Source organism: Cetorhinus maximus, unplaced genomic scaffold, assembly GCF_964194155.1.
Source record: "Cetorhinus maximus unplaced genomic scaffold, sCetMax3.hap1.1 HAP1_SCAFFOLD_1187, whole genome shotgun sequence".
Lineage (NCBI taxonomy): Eukaryota > Metazoa > Chordata > Chondrichthyes > Lamniformes > Cetorhinidae > Cetorhinus > Cetorhinus maximus.
The window spans coordinates 59,851-71,530 of NW_027597129.1; the positions used below are offsets into that span (position 1 = coordinate 59,851).

At 45.6% G+C, this 11,680-nt stretch overlaps 1 long non-coding RNA gene across 1 annotated transcript; it reads left to right on the top strand.

Annotated features, from left to right (window-relative positions):
• The first annotated feature begins 1,248 nt into the window (after positions 1-1,248).
• Positions 1,249-9,908, top strand: LOC144675834 (uncharacterized). Its single transcript, XR_013575172.1, has 4 exons — positions 1,249-2,680; positions 4,481-4,553; positions 6,594-6,658; positions 9,584-9,908. It is a non-coding gene; the product is annotated as an uncharacterized LOC144675834 (long non-coding RNA).
• Positions 9,909-11,680: the final 1,772 nt, after the last annotated feature.

Consider the following 11,680-nt stretch of genomic DNA (forward strand, 5'->3'; position numbering starts at 1 on the left):
GCGTCGGCAAGTGCTGAGACCCAGCTGTGCTGAGGTGCTATGAGAGCTCTCATGAACTCTTGCTGGATAATGCAGTTTGCTTGAAACATCTGCGGCTCCTCTTGTGCAACAAGTCCTGACACAAACAGTCTGAACAGGAAGAAAGAAGCTTTGAAGCTGTGATGAGATGTGGAGGTAAAGTTTAACCATGAGATGTGTGTTTCCATTAAAGGGGTTAACCCTTTCATTGCCTTCTTTAGAGCTATATCCATTATATTGATTTACACGCTGTAATGTGATTAGCCCAAAGAAAGGCTCCATCCACAGGACTGGCACAACTGTGAGGCTGGTCAATGAGCATTAGCAGCACAAGCAGTGATTTATCACCTGATTGAGTGGCCTAAAAGGGTGGAAGCAGATTCAGTAATAACTTTAAAAAATGGATATATACTTCAAAATTGTACAGGGTTGTTTGAAAGAGCAGGGAAATAGAACTAATTAGATTGCTCTGCCAAACACCCAGCATAACTTTGATGGACTGAATGGCCTCCTCTTGTGCTGTGAGATTCTAAGCTATTGGAACATAGGACAGGAGAACCTGTCTGTTCTACCATTCAATGAGGTTGTGTTCAGTCACCCTATGCTTAATTATAGATTCTAATAATTTCCTGATATCAGGTTGTAAACTCCCTGGTTTCCCTCTGGTCACCGTTTCTAAACAGCAGAGTGAAATGTGCAGCTTTCCAATCGAAAGAAACATTTCCCCAGTCAAGGGAATTTCAGAAATTTATAAGGCATCTGTAATGTTCTTACTGAGTTTTTAAACCCGGGATGAAAACCATTTGGCCCTGGGCATTTGTCATTCTTCAGTGCCATTAATTTTTCCATTTCTGTTATTTTGCTTACCTTTATTTCATTGAGACCCTGCCCTTAATTCAATATTGTTTCTCTTGGGACCATAACCTGCTGACCCCTTCCTCTCTGATACAAAGTAATTATTCAGCATATCCATTAATTGCCTTATTTTCATTGACAAAATCACTGTCATCAGTTTTAAAGAGGCCAACATTGCTTCTGACCTCATTATCCTCCATTAGCCTTTGGCTGAACATTTCCCTCCCGGCATTTCCAAAATGACATCATCTTGTTTCCTCAGAGAATAGTGGAAGTTTTTTCAGGTTTTTGTAGGTCTCCAATGTGAATATTTCTTCCGAGGCCATTGGGTTCAGTCCTCTGCTATGAGAGGGCTTCATGGCCTCTCGTTGCCCATACATTAATAGGGAGAGTTGGGGTCAATCATACCCACCAGATGTCAGCATCTCACTGAATGCCAACATAGAATTCCGGTCTCCATTCCACAGAGCTGTCTGGAGTGAGGTTCGAAGGTAGGATCTGAGGTGGAGGAATTTAGTTTGACCTCAACTGGAGTGCTGTATCCAATTCTGGATACAATGCTTTAGGAAGGATGTGAAGGTATAGAAGGGTTTCTAAGAATGATTCTGGGGATGAGAGACTTCAGTTACATAGATAGATTGGAGAGGTCGGGACTGTTCTCGTTGGAGAAGAGAAGGTTGAGAGGAGATTTGATAGAGGTGTTCAAAATCATGAGGGGGCTGGATAGAGTAGATAGGAAGAAACTGTTCCCATTGGTGGAAATGTTGACAATCAGAAGACACAGATTTAAGGTAATTGGCAAAAGAAGCAATGGCAACATGAGAAAAACCTTTTAAGCAGCGAGTGGTTAGAATCTGAAATTTGCTGCCTGGGAGTGTGGTGGAGGCAGATTCAATCATAGTGTTCAAAAGAGAATTGGATCAGTATCTAGAGTAAAAGAAATTAAAAGGCAGATGAGTGGGACTAACTGAATCGTTCTTGCAGAGAGTTGGTGAACACGATGGGCCAATGCTCTCTTTCTGTGCTGTAACCATTGTTTAACTCCCGGAGTGCAAGAGATACAGCACTCCCAGAGTGGCGGGGTCCCAGTATCCTGAGAAATGAATATAGAGGTGATTTGCATTGAAAGATACAGATACTGCAGTGTAATTGGCTCTGCGCGCTGAAAGTGTGTTTTTATTGGAAATGTAAGATGTGTGCAGTGGATAAAGGAATCTGATTTCTGTCCTCTCCCAGATGCATATTCTTACTGAGTGACAGTTCCATGAAGTATTCCAGGAATCCATTCTCCCTTTATAATTTTAACAGGATATTTGTGTTTAATGTGCCCAGTCACTGTCAGCTAGTGCACTAATCCCTGGAACACAATGTTGTGGCCAAGTTTGTATAACTGTTCCAATAAAGTTCCTGTTCTCAGCCCAGTGATGGCTGTAACTTTCATTTTCAGCAGCTTGGGAATTATCTACTCATTTGTTTGATAGAGAATTGATGTTAAAGATAAAAGGGAGTTTAACAGAAATATCACGCAGACAGGGCAAAGGTCTTGGGTTTGTGCTGTGAAAGGGATCAGGACTCAAAGCTGTAACAAGAGAGGAGATCATCACAATTTGCAGCTTGATAGTTTGACAGCTTCTGAAGGGGGAGCTTTGCTCCACCCCCTCACCACCAACTCATCGGTACCTCTCCAAATAAAAAGTGCAGTGAAACTGGAAGCCGCACCAGAGTGAAAGAAGACGCCAGCGATAAGAATTTCTGGAAGAGAAACAGACCAATTCTCAAAGATCTCCAACTGCTCCAAGACATAAAGGTAAAGTCTATTTGTAATGTATTCCCCTCCTCTCCTGATTGTTTTGAACTGATGTCGGAGTAATGGTACCAAAGACATCAGCTCCTTTAGTGCCCCATCCTTGTTCATGTTTCACTGGAGGCTATTCGACCATGGAGGTTCCTAAAGCTGCACCCAATCACTTGCCTGGTGATCCCACAATATACAGAATGTGTACTTTTCAGCAGGATTCACTGCATGATGATTAGGAACTCTGGCTGATTTTCTCTCTATGCCAGAGTTTCTGAGTTTAATTATCGTGCCTGGGCTGCTGCAAAAGAATACTCATTAAAAAAAATGTTTGTTTTCAAATTGAAAGAACAATAGAGATGCTGAGGATGTTTGGAACTATTGTGATTTGTTTAACATTTTGGGAAAAATTATGTGGCATGAATGTCCAATGATGGGATAGAATTAGCCAGGGAAGAAGCAGCAATGAAGATCGACTGTAAAGCATCTTGGCAAATTGTGAGGTCGTGTAAGGCGCTATACAAAGGCAAGTTCTTTCTTTCCCATCCAATGAGATTAAAGAATGAGAAAATAGTATTTTGGATGTACAGGCAGAACGTTTCACAAGTCAACAGAGGTTATACTATCTTTGGAAGTGTTCAATTATAACCACATACCATAAAGAGGAGGTACATGAAATAGAGAAGGTGCAGGCACAAATAACAGAAATAATCCCAAGTGTACAGGAGCTGAGCCTTGAGAGAAAGTTAGAGAAGCACAAACTCTACAACCTACTGCAAAAGGGGCATCAAAACCTCATCAAATACTAAATCCTATAAGGCGAAGCCAAATTACAACTTCAAAATTATCCAAGCTAAATAGAAATTGTGAATGAGTGAAAAGTAAATTTAAATTAGGTGTTAGAATTGCTGTTGAATACTAGGATAGGAGATTTGATGGGAGCGTTTGTACTAGCAGGAGGGCCTGAGATGAGAGAGTTGGTCAAAGGAAGGAGATTCAATGGAATGAATGCACCTTGATAGCACCCTCGCCTTTGAATCAGAGGGTTGTGGGTTCATGTCCCACTCCCGGAAACCAAGAACTGTGATTGTACTCGAACGAGTTGCAATCTGTGACTGTTGATAACTTGAAAGAGTTTCCTCCACTCTAATCTTATCCTCATGCGATATTGCACTTTAATTCCAGTTTCTAATCTTTACTGAGTCAAACAGGATGATAGACCCTGACACTGGAGTGTTACCCTGTGCACAGAGTGCCTATGGGATAGGATTATGGTGTGGCGGGGGGGGAGCTGCAAGAGAATCCCTCACCACATTTAAAAAATGTTCCCTACCAAGACCAAGAGCTAGAAAGTGGGATTAGGCTGGATAACTGTTCTGAGCTAGCACAGAAATGATGAGCTGAATGGCCTCGCTGGCCGTAAATTCTCTTTGTTCCCAGGAATGCTGACACCAAAACAACCAGGAGCACTGAGCCCAGGAGTGTTGGGATCGGGAGCGCTGTCACTGGTACTCTCAGCGCCAGAAATTAACCATAAATATTGAGCACAAGAGGGTAAAGTTTAAGTCCCCTCTGGGGCAAGATTCAGTAACACATTTTATACAACTTCAAAAGAGCCTGAGAGACTCCCACAAACGTGAGAAATAGTTTCGGTGCTGCTGATGCCCTACTCCTGGGGTTAAGTGGAGAAAATTTAACCTGACAGAGGACATTTTTTTAAGCAGCATGTTCTCTGATCAAAAGACAGCCAAATTTATTTAACAATCTGTTTAGCTCATTTCTTAGACTGCATCTATGTGTTTGTACTTCCAGGTGCAGGAGATCATGCAGTTTTATCCATTGTGTGTGATAGGAATCCTGGTCGCAATGTTTGGAGTTTTCTCAGGTGAGGGATCGGCTGACCAGGTGGTGCTGTCAGACGCTTGGTGTGTGGACTGCAGTGAGGCCAAATCTGGGGAGACCTCTGTTCCGAGACAGGACTTCTGGTCACACCAAACTGCTTAAAAAGGCGGGGGACATGTTTTATTAGTTTATATCACAGCTGTGTAACACAATCACTATGGCTGGGGGTAAACTTCAATGTGATTTTCACACTTAGCAGAAGAAATGGGTACGGGTAACATTCTAAACTTCTTCTCTGTGCCAATGAAATCTCGTTATAACGGTGTGAGGGTTGGGACTGGGGAGTGCGTAGAGGGAAAAGCAGTGAGCCAGTGTAGGAGCGGTGGGTAATGGGCAGTGAGCCAGTGTAGGAGCGGTGGGTAATGGGCAGTGAGCCAGTATAGGAGCGGTGGGTAATGGGCAGTGAGCCAGTGTAGGAGCAGAGGGTGCTGAGCAGTCAGCCAGTGTAGGAGCGGTGGGTAATGGGCAGTGAGCCAGTGTAGGAGCGGTGGGTAATGGGCAGTGAGCCAGTGTAGGAGCGGTGGATAATGGGCAGTGAGCCAGTGTAGGAGCAAAGAGCCAGTGTAGGAGCAGTGGGTAATGGGCAGTGAGCCAGTGTAGGAGCGGTGGGTAATGGGCAGTGAGCCAGTGTAGGAGCGGTGGGTAATGGGCAGTGAGCCAGTGTAGGAGCGGTGGGTAATGGGCAGTGAGCCAGTGTAGGAGCGGTGGGTAATGGGCAGTGAGCCAGTGTAGGAACGGTGGGTAATGGGCAGTGAGCCAGTGTAGGAGCAGTGGGTAATGGGCAGTGAGCCAATGTAGGAGCAAAGAGCCAGTGTAGGAGCAGTGGGTAATGGGTAGTGAGCCAGTGTAGGAGTGGTGGGTAATGGGCAGTGAGCCAGTGTAGGAGCGGTGGGTAATGGGCAGTGAGCCAGTGTAGGAGCGGTGGGTAATGGGCAGTGAGCCAGTGTAGGAGCGGTGGGTAATGGGCAGTGAGCCAGTGTGGGAGCAGAGGTACTGAGCAGTCAGCCAGTGTAGGAGCAAAGAGCCAGTGTAGGAGCTGTGAGTTATGAGCATTTTAAACCACATAGCATGTCCATTGGCATTTAAAAAAAATTAATTCACGGGATGTGGCTGTCACTGGCTGGGCCAGCATTTATTGCCCATCCCTAATTGCCCTTGAGAAGGTGGGGGTGAGCTGCCTTCTTGAGCCGCTGCAGTCCATGTGGTGTAGGTACACCCACAGTGCTGTTAGGGAGGGAGTTCCAGGATTTTGACCCAGCGACAGTGAAGGAACGGCCAATATATTTCCAAGTCAGGATGGTGAGTGACTTGGAGGGGAACTTCCAGGTGGTGGTGTTCCCATCTATCTGCTGCCCTTGTCCTTCTAGATGGTAGTGGTCGTGGGTTTGGAAGGTGCTGTCTAAGGAGCCTTGGTGAGTTCCTGCAGTGCATCTTGTAGATGGTACACACACTGCTGCCACTGTGTGTCGGTGGTGGAGGGAGTGAATGTTTGTGGATGGGGTGCCAAACAAGCGGCTGCTTTGTCCTGGATGGTGACGAGCTTCTTGAGTGTTGTTGGAGCTGCACTCATCCAGGCAAGTGGGGAGTATTCCATCACACTCCTGACCTGTTCCTTGTAGATGGTGGGCAGGCTTTGGGGAGTCAGGGGGTGAGTTATTCAATGCAAGATTCCCACCCTCTGACCTGCTCTTGTAGCCACAGCAATTATATGGCTAGTCCAGTTCAGTTTCTGGTCAATGGTAACCCCCAGGATGTTGATAGTGGGGGATTCAGTGATGGTAATGCCATTGAACATCAAGGGGCGATGGTTAGATTCTCTCTTGTTGGAGATGGTCGTTACCTGGCACTTGTGTGGTGCGAATGTTACTTGCCACTTGACATGACTGTTGACATTTTCTGCGACATTATCACTGTTTACATGACCGTCTCTGGCCTAGTCGCACTGACCACTGCTGTACAGGAAGGTTGTCTAATGATTTGTTTATCTGAAAGACTTATGAACATCCGATTTGCTTTTCTCTAGAGGCTGAGTTGCCTTCCACGATGACACAAGATTACTGCACCTGCACCCATTTGCACATTTCACACGTGAGTGTTTGTTTATTAATTTAACACTTCTTAGAGAAGAACGAATCTGAGGCAATTGTGAAGCAACTTTAACTCTGGAATCAAACTGACTAGAATCTATTTTACACACATGAGGCAACATCTGGACTCCCACAGTCCTGGATCCCAGATGCTGGGCTGAAAGATTGATGTTGTTGTATATGGAGTACAGCCCACTCCATATTGAGCAGTTTTCCATCATCTGAAATCACGGTTTGGTTTAAAATGTAAATGATTGAAAATTGTCTTTCTGATCACTATCATCATCTTCCCTGTCCAATGGAGGAATTCCATCCCTCCTGCCTAAAGACACAGAATCCTGCTCATCTTCCAATCAGATAGCCATCAGTAACATCATCCACACAGATGTTCCTCGCCAATCAGCCCAAGGATTGTCAGGCACATATTCAACTATGGGAGGCATCGGTCAGACTGATCCTGTCTCTCAGGATTCATTGTATAATGGGACACTGTCCTTTCTGTTGTCCCAATAGGGTCAGTTAACACCCTCCAGACCAGTGATGAAGTTTGGGGCCTTACAGTCACAGTGCTCAGGAACCTGGATAGCGTATTTCTGAGTCCTTAAGGAGCTCGAATGTTAAAACGGATTCATTATTATAGCTGCCTTTCAATTCCTAAACTGAATTTAATAGAGAGTCTGCTAGTGGGGGCTTGACTCCCCTGTCAAGGCCCCCAATATTTAACGAATGTTGAAATACAAAAAGTTTGCATCCATGGTGCATTTGGGTAAGAGAGGGTACGGAGGAGATTGACGTGGATGTTGCCAGGACAGGAGGGAAGATTGGATAGGCTGGGGTTGTTCCCCTTAGAGCAGAGGAGGCTGAGGGGAGATTTGATTGTGAGGGGCCTGGATGGAGTGGATGGGAAGAGCCTATAACTTTAGCAGAGAGATCAGTGACTAGGGAGCAGAGATTTAAAATGATTGATGGAAAGATTAGAGGGGAGATGAGGAAAAATGATTTCACCCAGAGGGTTGTGTGGCTCTGGAACTCACTGCCTGAAAGGGTATTAGAGGCAGAAACCCTCAACTCATTGAAAAGGTGTCTGGATATGCACCTCAACTGTTGTAACCTGCAGGGCTATGGACCAAATGCTGGAAAGTGGGATTAGGCTGGGGGTTCATTTCTCTGTCTGTAAACTTTCTATGATTCTATTCTAAGTGTTGCTCTTTGTACAGACAGGAGGGAGCTCTCACACACAGTGAACAGTCCCCGGGAGGGTGCAGAGAGGCAGATTTAAATTTTGAAGTAGAATCGGGAGGAGTGAATGTAGCTTGGAAAACTAAGCCCCTGTGGTTAGGACTGACCAAAATCCGCACACTGACAGGATTCTGTTACCTGTATCTTTCTAAGGAGGGGTTTTCCTGATTGTCTGATCTTTGAAAACCTTAGAGAAATGGTATAATTGACCATTTAGGCCGATTCTTGGAGGTTTTCTCTGAATGTTACAAAAAAGTATTTAGAGACATTGCTAAAATTTCACCACTAAAATTATTCATTGTCTTTTCTCCCTTACCAGCACCCACCTCCCCCGCCCCCTCCCACCGGTGGAGATGAGTTCCACTCACTGCCTTTAGGCCACAGGCTCCAAGGGCATTAACTCTTGCTGGCCATTTGCACTCTTTAGTACATGACAGAGTGTTTATTGTTGATGTCTGACCCCAGACCCAAAGTCCAGTCACACTATTTGAACATGGAATCACCAGCATTTGGTCCAATATTCATCCACAATGCACTTTTCAGCAAGGATGATTTTTAAAATTCATTTACGGGATGTGGGCTTCGCTGGCTGGACCAGCATTTATTGCCCATCCCTAATTTCCCCTTGAGAAGGTGGTGGTGAGCTGCCTTCCTGAACCACTGCAGTCCATGTGGTGTAGGTACACCCACTGTGCTGTTAGGGAGGGAGTTCCAGGATTTTGACCCAGCGACAGTGAAGGAACGGCCAATATATTTCCAAGTCAGGATGGTGAGTGACTTGGAGGGGAACTTCCAGGTGGTGGTGTTCCCATCTATCTGCTGCCCTTGTCCTTCTAGGTGTTAGTGGTCGTGGGTTTGGAAGGTGCTGTCTAAGGAGCCTTGGTGAGTTGCTGCAGTGCATCTTGTAGATGGTACACACTGCTGCTACTGTGTGTCGGTGGTGGAGGGAGTGAATGTTTGTGGATGGGGTGCCAATAAAGCGGCTGCTTTGTCCTGGATGATGTCGAGCTTCTTAAATGTTGTTCAGGTAAGTGGAGAGTATTTCATCAATGCCTGACTTGTAGATGGTGGACAGGCTTTGGGGAGTCAGGAGGTGAGTTACTCATCGCATGATTCCCAGCCTATGACCTGCTCTTGTAGCCACTGTATTTATGTGGCTATTCCAGTTCAGCATCTGGTCAATGGTAACCTGCAACCCGACCCATGGATATTGATAGTAGAGGATTCAGTGATGGTAATGTTGTTGAATGTCAGGGGATTTAGTTAAGATTCTTTCTGGTTGGAGATGGTCATTGCCTGGCACTTGTGTGGCACAGACAGGAGTGTGACCCCGGCTGGCCTTTCCTTTCCTTAGCCAGTGACACCGATTTGTTAGTCACAATCGGCCAATAAACCCGAGGTCCTCCTTGGCTGTCCAGGTGAGTGAGAAACCCTGTGACCCCAACTCAAACAGCAGCAAGATCCTCGGTGCCTTCACTAATATGCCACCCAAACAAAACCACAAACTAAAGGGTTAGCTGTTCATGGATATAATTACTATTGGTGGGATATTGTTGTCTTAAAAAACAGCCATGACCTCTGCCTTCCTCAGATTGATTGTAATGTAACTGTTTGAATGTGTTGTGCGTGATGGGATGTCCCAGTTGTACTGGTTTCCCTTTCCTGACTGCCAGTGTTCTCTCCCCAGCTCCTGCTTTGTCAGGCACAGAAACGTGATCAGAAACGAGCACTGAAGGAGTACGGCAGACAGAAATCACCATATATTCTGAAACGGCAACTGAATTTCATCAACAAATGGCCTTACACCCTGCGGCACTTCATTCAGCTTCCGCTCCGCTGACCCCTGTGGCTGGCCCCCTCCTCTCTGCTGTGTGAAATCACTTGTCGAGCAAAACATGAAATAAAATCACTTTGTGGCTATAAATGAGTCCTGGTGGAGGAGAGGCAGCCTTCTCTCTCTTACAGGGAAGGCTGATTAAGAACTGGTTAATGATTAAAAGTGTTTGCAACTGTATGGGTTCCGGTGTCCCATTAGTAGCTGCAGCAGATGGAAACCTACACTTAGTGCACGAGCCCACAAAGTGAGGTAGGGGAGACTCTGTCCCCGATTACATTGAGCTATCTGACCCTCACAGAGGGCACATTAGGGTATTAAGAGCCTGGAAAACAGCCAGGAGTCTTGTTCTTGCTCCATTGTCCAGACACTCCTGTTGGAAGGTATGTGCTAGTTGCTTTACTGCCGTGCACTGTTTAGATTTACATCATTTTGGTGAATTTGTCCCTTGGAAACGGTCTCAGAGCAAGTCAGGAGAAACTGGGAATGTTCAGAAATAGGTTGGGAAGCTGCCACTCTGAGCTGTGGGTTAATAAGTTACACACACCGGCCCCCAGTACCATCACAGCAGTTTTATAAACTGCAACATTCCCACAAGGAGTGGTTGATATTTGTTCAATGTTCCAGAAACACACACAGTAGCAGCAAAGTGCAGGAGTGAAACCACTTCTGTCCATCACAGCCCAGGATGTGTGCAGCTTCGTATCCTGCCTGTAACATCAGGTACCGGGTCTGGATCAGGCAACTCTGGTGAGGGAAGGTGAAGGGAGCAGAGGGAATCCCGCCCAGAATCTGCTTAGCTGAAAACAGAGAACTTTATACTGGATACAAATCACACCTTAGACTCTGATTTCTATTAGCTAATGCCATCGGAACCAGAGAGGCTGCTTGAACATTGTAAAGTTGTGGTAACTAATTAAAGGAAAGGCCAGTATGAATGTCCTTGGATCAGGATCAGCCTGAGGCCCAGTCTAGTCAGGGATCAGGATGGTCACAAGGCTTCATCTGGTGGTAAGCTGCATATTTTAAGTTGCAATTTTACGACATTGTGAGGGTCTGGGGTTTTTCCTCTGTAATGAAAGATGATTAAAAACTGAAGAAAGGCAAGTGTGAGCCTGACAGGACTAACTCAACAAGAGCTTGATAAGCCCAGTGCTGAGTGAGACCTGTCAGTGAGGCTTCTGGTGGCCTCTATAACATTGCAGCAAACCCCAGCCCAGCCAAATCCCAGAGCGGAATATAGAGATGGATAAAAGCTGAGAGAAGAGACACAAATAAAGAGTGAGTAAGCTCATGGTTACAGGAGCAAGAGAGAGATAGATAAAGAGTGAGTGTGAGAGAGATGAAGAAAGACAGAGTGTTAGCCACAGAGACAGATATGCTCTCTCTTTCGTTGGGCACTTTTAAAACAATATAAATACTTTATTGTGCCGCACAGGAATGGTCATAGTTCCCTCCAAGCACTGGCTGAGTCTTTCATTGTAACTGAACCTCTAGAATATCTAGGAGATATTTCTCAGAATCTGAAAACATAAACAGAATGAACAAAACATCTCCTGGTTCACAGCTTGTGTGAATAAAGTAAACATTTGTCACTCCCCAGTGCAGCTCCCTTTCTGCTTTAAACTATTTCTCTGTCTAAGTAACTGAAGAGCCCGTCACTGTGATGCCTATGGCCATCATCCAGGTACACACACATGCCTGCGCACGTGCACACACGCCCACACACACACACACACCTACACACACATGCACACACGCTCACACACACGCCTGCGCACACACCCCCACCCCCACACTTCTCTAACCTGGCCAGAGTGCTCAAAGCGCTAAGGGCATTCTGCGACCATTACAATAATTATCACAGCATATTTATATCTGCAGAAGCAATAGGCCCCCCTGTGCACAGGTAGGGAGGTGGCTGGCTGTAGATGTATGAGGCTAATGCAG